Here is an 11,314-nt window from a genome sequence, read left to right as displayed (position 1 = left end):
CCGACCCCTAAAGGGAAGTAACATTGCAATAACCAATCTGCTTTTTTGCCCGATATAACTTCTTGTTCCTGCTCCTCTGTGCCTATACAAGTTTTTCATTTTGTACAGCTACTGGGGGCTCCTTTCTAGCTGCCAGATTGGGTGCTGCCTGATTAGAATCGATTTTTGCTCAAATAAATTCTTAAAAATTGTAATATGCCTCAGTTTACTTTTTAACACCACATATGTCACCTAGCTTAAAAAACAGTTAGATCCCTATTATTGATTAGGAAGAACAAGTTGTAAGAGAAATAGGCATAATAGGAGAAAACTTAAGGAACACACTCACACACACACACACACACACACACACACACACACACACACACACACAAGTATGGTTTGGTTAGTTAACACCTGAGACAGGCTTGAAGAAAAGTTCAGTGTTCACCGATCATACTCTTAAGTGGCCTGGACCTGAGGCCCTACCCCAGGCCCTCTCCCAGGCTCACTCCAGGGGGTCCCACAGGTCCTTTCCAGCCCTTTCTCCAGGCCCATGTTATTTGCAAGTGTCAAGTAACAACAGTTAATAATTAATGAGGGAAAGAGAAGCCGGCCTGGGGCTGCTTCGGGAAAAGGAGAAAATCTCTAAGTCCAAGGAACTATAGGCCAGATGAGAATCCCGGTGTCCAAAAGGGACACAGAAGGAAACATTTAAAGAGAGAGAGAAAGGGGAGAAGCTGTGAACGAGATCCGACGTGATTTGTAAGCATCTCCGCTGGGAACCGGGAGCTGGGTTGAGGGATTAGAAGAGAGAAGCCTCCAGGATCCCGAAGGAAGAAGGCCAGGTTGGATCTCCAGTAGAAGCAGCTTGGAACTGGGAGAGCCAGGTAGAAGGACCTACTAGAGACAGGAATTTCACAAAGAGGGACAATAAACTGGAAATGTTCTCCCGAACAAAGCCAGGAGCGGTTTCTACCTTGGGTAACTGCTGAGCTAGTTATTTATTCCATTAATATTTATTGGGCACATCATTGGGTCAGACCTTATGTCAGAAAAATCATTCTCATTAAATGCAGAAGACTTAAGTGACCTGAGACTGTCTTACTGGAGACTTTGTAGGAGGCACTGATACTCTCCCCAGCCTTCCTTGGAAGGTGGCAGAAAAGCGGAAGACCTTTCCCACCGCCCAGATGCGGGGACTCCAGGAGAGGGGCGCCTCCTTCCCTTGGGAAGCAGCTTCTGTGCTTGCCCAGCAGAGGGCAGCCGGAGCCTGGGCACCAGGATCCCAGCCACCTGCTCAGGAAACCGGACAGATGGGTACCTATCCCTCACTGCCCATTGCAGTTTGGGCGTGATGCCCACTTGCTGACGGCGGTGGCAGCCCTAGAGAAACAGGATGCACCAGGAGGCTGTAAAAAAAATGCTGTTTTGAATTCTCTCTAAGCTGTGTCGCTTCTGCATGGCGTATGCTCAGCCCTGGCGCCCTGCCACGATCCCCCTCTCTAGCATACTGGGGCGAAGGATCATTTCCGTCTCATCCCAGGGCAGCCTGCTTGCCCCGTTTCTACTCACTATTCCAAAATCTGTTTTTTCCAGGGCATAGAATCCTAGAGCCCCAGAGCTGGAAAAAAAACCTCGGGGGGCTGCTTTGTCCAGGAGTTGCCATTTCAAATAACTTAAGAGGCAGGCGGTGAGCCTCAATTTGTGATGCCGATTTAGGGCGAGACGGTGGGGAATTACAGCGGCGATGGTGAACTGGAAGCCCAGCCTTGTGCAAAAGCACCTCCGTTCTCTTGTTTTTCTAATTGGGAAAAAATAAAACATGGCCCTGGGCTGAGTTGGGGTCCTGACTGCCAGGTCTGCCCCTTCATCTTACAGTGAGAAACTAAGGGGCTTAGAAGGGGGGGGGACTACTCGCCCAGGATAGGGCCCGACTCCCTTTCTCACCCCAATCCCGTCTGTTTCGTGTTGTTTGTCCCTTGGAGGCACAGGGTCAATATCAAGCTACAGTAGTTGGGGATGACTTGGGCTTCCAGCTCGCCCTGCCCCGCAGCTGCTGATTACTCTTGGATTGCTTCATTTCCTTCCCTGGCCACCGATCCCGTTTGGAGTAAGCAGCCTCGCCCGGAATACAGGGCACTCCTTTTCCTCGCGGTGAGTCACAGCCTCGGAGCTGACTTGCAGACAGCCTGACTCCGAGTAAGGATCCTCTCCTCCTACTGCTTTTTCCAATGAATACCGCCAGCTGTGGCGTTCGCTTCCTCTGGCCATCTCCCTCTGGCTGTGCACTTTTATTTACTCCGGTTTTACTCCTTGACGTGACGTCCTACGGAGAAGTAGCCAGGGACCTTTCAACCTTGATTCCTCAGATCTTACCGAGAAATAAGGATAAGAAGCATAAAGTGCTGTTTTCCCATCAAGAGCTAAGGTCCAAGGGATGCTGCACTTGCTTGGTGTGGTTTTGCAAGCAAACCACTGAGGGTGGTTTTCTAAAAGTCCAATCTTATATTTTTTTATTCAGGCAGCCTGGCATTGCTACCCTCTCAGGAGGCCGCGGTGGGCTCGGTGGGGATGCTTCATTAGGGCACAAAACTTTCGCTTCAGCCTCCGAGTAGCAGGAACTCCCAAGTAGCAGGAATGGGGGCCGTGGCTCCATTATCAGTCATAGAGATACCTTTGGGACCTGGGCAAGGATTTACGCCAGCTCATTCTCACCATGACTAATCCCTTGAGCATTAGCACCAACTAACCCCATTGTCATGGAGCTCCTGCTTGCAACACCTCCCAAACTGAAGTGCAAAGATGACTAGGGTCCTGAGAATCTGGTCTCAAAAGAACATGGTCTTAAGAATATCATTTGAGTGGAGGAAATAACCTCCACTCAGATAACTTTCAATAACCTATTTATTCAAGGAAAAAGGACCAGAAAAAGGAACAAACAAACAAAAAAACCCTAATGAGATTAGTTACCTGCACGGCATAGTGGGAACAGGATTGAAAGAATAAAGGAAATGAGGGGAATGACACTTCTCTGAAACAGCTTTTTTTTTGTTTTTGTTTTTGTTTTTGCGGTACGCGGGCCTCTCACTGTTGTGGGCTCAGCGGCCATGGCTCATGGGCCCAGCCGCTCCGCGGCGTGTGGGATCCTCCCGGACCGGGGCACGAACCCGCGTCCCCTTCATCGGCAGGCGGACTCTCAACCACTGCGCCACCAGGGAAGCCCTGAAACAGCTTTTTGTTCTGACTTGCCTTTGGAACCATTGTAACATTTCAAATTTCAAAAATAAATAAAAATAGGGGCTTCCCTGGTGGCGCAGTGGTTGAGAGTCCGCCTGCCGATTCAGGGGACGCGGGTTCGTGCCCCGGTCCGGGAAGATCCTACATGCCGCGGAGCGCCTGGGCCCGTGAGCCATGGCCGCTGAGCCTGCACGTCCGGAGCGTATGCTCCGCAACGGGAGAGGCCACAACAGTGAGAGGCCCGCGTACCGCAAAAAAAAACACAAAAAACAAACCTGAAGAATCCTTGAACCAGGGACAAACGCAACATCTGGTCCTCAAGCTGCTGCCTGCCCTCCCCCAACCCCACCTCGGCCCCTGCCCCATGTCATCCCCTTTTTGAAACAATAGGAATAATGCCACATCTCCCACAGGGGAACATCCTCAGCTGGCCGCTTCTCAGAACCTTTCCATTCCTGCCTGGCACCGTTGCCCCTGCTTCCTTCCCCAGCACCTGCTGAGAAGCCCCTGGCCCCGGGTGGCCACAGCAACCCCTGCAGCTCTGTATTCACACCCCAACGCCCAGCTGGGAGCACTGGGGCCCCGGGCAAGGCGGTGGCTTGGCAGGCTGGGCACGCCCCTCTGTCAGTGTGCTTTTTCACATCCTGTCCCGGTGGGGTGTTTGTCTTTTCACCCCCGATCCGGAGCTTAAGCGCAGGGACCAAGTCTTGCTTTTTTCTCTCCCCTAGAACAAGACACAGTTCTGGAGAGCATTTGTTTAATACTTGATGGATGTTTTCCCTTAAAGCAACGTTTCTTAAACTTAAAACCACAACCTCAGTAAGAAATATTTTTTACATTATGATCCAATTTACACACTCATCCACACATGTGTATAATTGAAATAAGAGTTTCAAGAAACGATACTTACTATGTTAGATGCGCTTTGAGATGTTCTCTTTTATTTCATTTTATTCCTAAATGCTTTGTTGGGACTTGGTAGGTGGAAAGCCACTGTTCGAAAGCATGAAAGGAGAAGAGCTTCCCTTCCAGCCAGGATCAGATTAGGATTAAAGTGTAAACAAATGAGGGCCTCAGCCAGCTCTGATGTGCAGACAAAGGTCTTGGCCTCATTATCAAGCAGAGGCCCAGGTAGGGTTAGTGGATACATGCTGGACGTCACACTCCGGGCAGTACCTGGGCCTGGGCGTGCCCTTTGCAGCGTTCTCGTTCAGTCTTTTCTATCTTTCCTTCATTCCTTTAACAGGGCCACGTCCGCCTCACAAAGACTTCCTCTCACTTGGCTTGGGGCAGCGCTTATATTTCGTGCATGCCTCTCTGATTGATCTTATCACACTGGCCTGTGAGGCAATTCCGTTTCACATGGCTGGCTGCTCACCTGAGTGCCTGGAGGGCCCCTGGCCTGGGAAAGCCACCCAGCAGGACTGCCTCGTGTGAATGAGGAGAGATGAAGGACTGCTCTCAGGGGGTCCGCAGGTGTCACCTCTTCCTCACGGCTGCTGGGTCAGGAGTGGCCGAAGGCTCCGAGCTGCTGCAGGAAGGGCTGGCCGTGGCAGGAGCTGCCCAGGGGCAGTGACTGGAGTTCAACAGTGAATTTCCAAAACTCGGTTATCTCTTCACGTCGTCCAGAAACCTCACAACTTGAGAAATCAAGACGATAAATCTGGGCTTAGGGTGAACCTTGGTGCTGAGGCAGTCTCTGAGGACTGGGGTTCCTGGAGCCCTGATTACAGTGGTGGATGGCCGCCAACTCGGGGCCTGGCACTGAGGGTCTGAATGTGACCCAGGTCACTCGCCGCGGGTAAAGCCAACCCCGGGGCCTTGGAGCTTCCTCTTCCCTTTTGCCGTGCCTCGCTCTGAGCAGATGATGTGTATAAAACTGCGTGGGAGGGCAGTCAGTGCTGTGTCTCCACCTTCCGTGCCAATGTACCAATATTCCGGGTAGGAAGTGTTTTGGGGACGGTCAGGAATGACATAGATCGTGAAACATAAATAGTACATAAATCGCATTACGTCGGAAAATGTAAGTCACGGTTCTGCTGGTCCTGTGCTGGCGGTAATCACACATCTTCCACGCAGAAAGAAACAACAAACACAGAGCTCCACTCCATAGAGAGCTCACCACCTCAGGAAGGAACCGGGGTGAGAACATCCCAGAACATTCCAGCTGGCTGCCGCCTGTGTCTGGGCCTCACTTGCTTTGCGTCTTTGCTCTTTCAGTGCCTTTTAAGAGGACAGCATCGTGCCGTCTGCCAAGGGGTACAAAGTTCAGTTTTTTTTTTTTAATGAATTTCAGCAACAGGATAGATTAAAAACAGATACAGAACCAATGACTGTTCCTCTTAACTGTTTACCTAGCTCCGTCCTCTCGTTGTTGCCTTGTTTGTCACACAAAAAAGAGAACCTGGCCCTTGTTCCTCAGGAGCTCATGGTGTTCAAGACAGGTAAAGTGGGAAGGCCTCCAGGCGAGGAGCACAGAGGGGTCTCAGCCCTGTGGTTTCGGGAAGCGACTGACACCTTCTGAGCCCCAGTTTCCTCTCGGCCTTGGAATTAGGATGACTCTACTGCACCCAGGCCTGCTGGGAGGAGGGAAACGAGGGGACATAGGTGGCAGCAGCTGAGGTTTGGGAGAAGTCGGTAACTTTCGCAGGTGACGTTGGAGCCTGTTGCCTTCTGAGTGCGGAAGGAAGGTGGTAGTGAAGAGCCAGACTGGGCCGACTGGATTCTTCCTGTGGTGAATCCGTGGAAACGGGAGCTGCATGGACAGAGAAGGGCCCCGGCCAGCCAGAGCCGTCTGGAGTGTGTCCTGGCATTGGTCGTGCGGGGAGCCTTCGTGAAAGTCATGGCCTAACAGATTAGTCTGGGCACCTGTGTAGCTCGGCTGGAAGCCGGGTGAGGCTGGGGGCTGCGGAGTAGGGGCGAGTGGCTGCACTGAGGGAGGAGAGAGTGAGGGGAGGGGCAGGTGTGAGAGAGTGGCCACGGGAGGACTCAAAACTGGGTTTCCCTGTGCTCTGTCAGCCCCCTCCCCCTCCCCCTCTTCCTCCCCCTCCCCCCTCCTCCTCCCCCCTCCCCCCTCCTGCCCCCAAGTCCGTGTCTTTGCCTTTCTCCTCTGGGTCCTTCTTTTTTTTAACTATTCATTTATTTATTTATTTGGCTGCACCGGGTCTTAGTTGTGGCATGCAGGATCTTTAGTTGCGGCATGCAGGATCTTTTAGTTGTGGCATGCGGGATCTAGTTCCCTGACCAGGGATCAAACCCAGACCCCTGTATTGCGAGCGCAGAGTCTTAACCACTGGACCACCAGGGAAGTCCCGTCCGGGTCCTTCTGTCTCCCTGCCACCCCTACTCCCCACATCCACCCTGTGTGTCCTTCTACCACCCAGGTCAGTGCGTACGTGAGGCTCAGCCAGTGCTTCAGACGACGCAGATGATGCCCAGTGGGTGCTCCCTGGCTGCCGGGGCCGGGCTGGCTCTGACTGGGTCATGAGCGGGAGGGGCATGCCACCCTTTCTTTAGTCTGTGAGAGAGAAAAGCGCCTGCTGGCTACACCTCACAGGAAGCTCAAGCCAAAGGGTAGCACCTGACATCAGGTGCGGCACAGCCGGCTGGGTGAGAAGGGGAGGTGATGCCTCTGGACTGCTGAGGCCGGTGGCTCCTTCTACCCAGGGCCAAGGAAATCAGGTCACCCTGCCCCTCTTCCTTCTGCTAGATGCTGAGGCACCGACTGCTGCCTCTGGGGCATCGAAGAAATATTCATGGACTAGCCGGCCAGGGCAAGGTACCTGGGTGAGGGTCTCAAACTGGTGGCCCACAGGGCCATCCCCCCTGCAGATGGCTTTTGTTTGGCCCACACAGGCCCTCTCACTCTGTTACACATCTCCCTTGTCCCCTCTCTGCCTCCTGTATTTGCCTGCCTTGTCTCGCCACTGAGCTTATGAATTTAGCAACCCCACCCTAAGAAACACAAAGGTGCTCCAGGAGCTTCTGACATGGCTGGGAAAATAAGACCAACATACAGGCCAAGAGGACTGAGCATGCCAGACCCAGTGTGTGGGACAGCCATCCTACTTGTGGAGTTTAGACGAGAGATCTCCCATGGAGGTCATGATAGAGGAATGTACAGAGGTGAGTTGCACACTGAGCCTCGCTGGAAGAGGAATGTTGGGATGGAGACTAGGGAGGAATGTTCCAGGAAGGGGAAGGACCGGAGGGGACCGCCTGGAGAAGTTTCACCTGGCTGGGCTTCATTCCACACGCAGCAGGGGGCACCTCTGAGGTGTTTGCATAAGGGAGCGATGACGATGGCACAGAACAGTTCAAGGAAGGTAGCAGGGGCGGGGACACGGGTGGGAGCTGAAAAGAGGTACCAATCTGGGAGGAAGTTTGAAGGATGTAAAGACCGGGCAGTGTGCAAGCTGAAGGATCCAAGGACACTAAGCTTGAAGCTTCAGAGCATCACAGAGACAAAGCTCTTGAATCACGGAGGTGGGGAAGTCGTGAGAAGGCAGCTGCCTGGGGTGGGGTGAGAAGTTGAGAAATTTTGATTGAAATGTGTTACATTTGATGGATGAAAAAGGTAGCAGGCATTTAGAACCGTGGACCCAGAGATGGAGGTGGTGATTTAGGGCGGCAGTGGATTAGAGCAAGAATCCCAAGGGAGATGTGGAGGGGGGAAAAAAGAAGAGAGAGGGAGAGGCATTGGGGAAGAACACGGGCATGGAATCGGAGAGGGAGAGCAGAGAGGACAACCTTAAGAAAGAGGTCCACTGACATCATCAAGTTCAGAGGATTCAGGAAAAGCGGAGCAGAGCAAAGGCTGGGGTCTGGAGCCAGGGAGTGGCAGACGTTTTGGCAGGTGTGGAGAAGACGGCCACATATGTCACAATCAGAGAGACAGCACCGGTGGAGAAGAGGCTCCTTATCTCAAGGAGCTCGTGGTAGATACAAGTGATGTCACCGATACCAACACCGGCTTGTGGTGAAGGAAGGTACAGCATTCATCTGCGGGGTGCCAAGCGGAGTACTGGCGAAAAGACCTAAACTCCCCCCACCCCTTGGATTTCACGGAAGGATTTTGAAAGGCAACATTTGGGGTGAGAACTGCCAGGGGCATGACTTTCTTCTGATTGGCTGGTGGTGAGGTAACAGGGTGATGTTTCGGGAATCTTAATCATCGACCTTCAGGTTCCAACCAGTCTGGGGTCTACTGCCTGGGCTCAGCATGTAGTCACTGTCCTCCACCTGGGTGGCAGGGGGAGCGGGGGTGGTGGTGGAGGTCTTAGTTTTGGCAGAAGGTAGTGTCACATTGTGATGTATATCCCTTGAGGACTCTGGGATATAGGGCTAGGACTGGGATATAGAACGTGGACTCTGTTTTTTCGCTGAACTATTGTCATTACTTTTCTTAACTGCTTTTCCTTTGTTTTTGCATTCCCTCACTCCTCTGCTAAGTAACTCCTTGTTCCTGCTCTGGAACTCAGGGAAGTTCTAGGAGTCTAAAGCCTTTTTCTACAAACAAGAAATGGGGGACACGGAGGGGCTTTTGTATCTGGGAGAGCGCCGTAGGGTCCTGCTCGGTTGTGACAGTAAGAACAAAAGGAGAGTCCTGGAAGTTTGAAGGCAGAAGGAGATAATGGTGAGAAAAGTACTGAATCTGCTACGGAGAGATGATAAAATGAAGAAACGGCTCAGACGCGGTGGAGGGGGTGGATGGAGACGCCAAGCTTGGATTTCACAACGGGCTGCATGCCCTCACCCCTCATCTCGGGCCCGGCCCTGGGTCCCCCCACTGTCTGTGCCCCTCACTCTTGGACTTGGGCAGCAGAGGGAAGTCGGGCAGCTGGCCAGGTGAGGCAACTTGGGGGAAAGGCGGGGGTGATCTTAGCTCAGCATTGGGACCCAGAGCACCAGCATCGATTCCTTTTCCCTCTGGCCCTGGATTCCACTCTCCTTTCTCTCTCAGGGGCCCCCAATAGAACTGGTAGTGATTGTCCAGAGGGTTGGAAACGTCCGTGAAGCCCTCTGACTGGCCCCCGTTTTAGGCTCCCCAGGCACAAGCAGACAGACAGGAAGTAAAAGTGGGTAACCACGAGGAAGCGGGGCGGGGCGAGGCCTGGGTTAATCATCACAGTTCTTGGCGGCAAGTTCTCAGCCAGCCTTTGCTGAGGTGGCGAGTGACGACAGATTTAAAGTTCTCTCGGTGGCAGAGTCTGTCTCTTCACGATCTGGTTACCCACCCACGCTGACCCCACAAGGAGCACCAGGAGCACCAGGCCCTGTGGATATAGGAACATCAACAAGCAAGGAGGTGCCTTCGAGGATGACCTCACTGGAAAAGCAAACATACACCCCCGGGGCGGGGAAGGAGGTGCGTGTTCACAGCTGGGCTGGGGAGGCTGCTCTAGAGACGGCAGGGCAGGAAGGGAAGACGGACGGATGAAGGAGAGTGGTCTTGGTCTACACTGTGAGGCACAGTGTGAAGGGGAAGACAGATTTGTGCAGGAATGACAAGTAAAGAGCTGGAAGGAGAAAAAAAAAAGCCTACTGCTGGGGACGAGGGTCCAAAGGTCTCATTCTGAAAGAAGTTCTGACTGTGGGTAAAATGTTACCTAACGGTACTGCACGCTACAGAGAAAGTGTTCTTGAACAGAAGAGTTGATTGAGGCGGCCAACTTCATTATCTTCCTATTTTAAGAAACTGCCGCAGCCACCCCAGCCTTCAGCAGCCACCGCCTTGATCAGTCAGCGGCCACAGCATCGAGGCAAGACCCTCCACCAGCAAAAGGATTATGACTTGCTGAAGGCTCTGATGATGGTTAGAATTTTTTAGCAATAAAGGTTTTTTTTGCGGTACGCGGGCCTCTCACTGTTGTGGCCTCTCCTGTTGCGGAGCACAGGCTCCGGACGCGCAGGCTCAGCGGCCATGGCTCACGGGCCCAGCCGCTCCGCGGCATGTGGGATCTTCCCGGACCGGGACACGAACCCGTGTCCCCTGCATCGGCAGGCGGACTCTCAACCACTGCGCCACCAGGGAAGCCCTAAAGTATTTTTTAGATTAAAGTATGTACATTGTTTTTTAGACACAGTGCTATTGCACACTTAATGGACTACAGTATAGCGTAAACATGACTTCTGTGTGCACTGGGAACCCCCTCCCCCAAAAAAAGGTCTCATTCTGACATTGAGTTCAGAGATGCTAAAGAGGGAGATTGATATTGATGAAGGAGACATAGGTGGGCCATTAGGCCACTGACCACGTGTGACCCGAAGGAGATCTAAAACATCCTGAGCCTTGAAACTGGCATTTTCTCCTATAGGCTTACAGGTGGACACCTAACTCGTAGTTTGGCAATACCCTATAAATGAGAACATTCACATAGCCTATAACCCAGCTACTCCACCCGTGCTGGGACACACATGCACGGACACATACACCTTATGATGGACTATTATGCAGACTTTAAGGGAAAAGAATCGGGGAGCTCTATATGCAAAGGTATCTAAAAATGTTAAGAGAAAAGAATCAGGGAGCTCTATATGCAAAGTATCTAAAAATGTTAAGTGAAAACAACCAGTTGTATAACTGTGTGGTAGGATTTCACTTGATTAAAAAAAGAAACATGGTATGTATTTTATATTATAGAAAAACATAAATACTTTTTATGTATCTATCACAGGAATTTTTTAAGAAACCACTTTGTTGAGGTATGATAGACATACAAAAATCTGTACATATTTAATTATATTAAATGATGTCATGAGTTCACAAGGAACTGTTAATAGCAGTTATTTTGGGGGTTAGATTAGAAAATTGGGGTTCTAAGTAGGGGCACTTTTAACTTGAAACTCTTCTGTATGGTGTATTTTTTTTAATTTATTTTTTTAAAATTAAAAAAATTTATTTTATATTGGAATATAGTTGATTAACAATGTTGTATTGGTACAGCAAAGTGATTCAGTTATACATATATGTGTATCTATTCTTTTTCAAGTTCTTTTCCCATTTAGGTGGTTACAGAATATTGAGTAGAGTTCCCTGTGCTATACAGTAGGTCCTTGTTGGTTATCTATTTTAAATATAGCAATGTGGGCTTCC

This window comes from Leucopleurus acutus (genome assembly GCF_964270905.1).
Source record: "Leucopleurus acutus genome assembly, chromosome: 12".
Classification (NCBI taxonomy): Eukaryota; Metazoa; Chordata; class Mammalia; order Artiodactyla; family Delphinidae; genus Leucopleurus; species Leucopleurus acutus.
Note: the sequence above shows the minus strand (reverse complement) of the source record.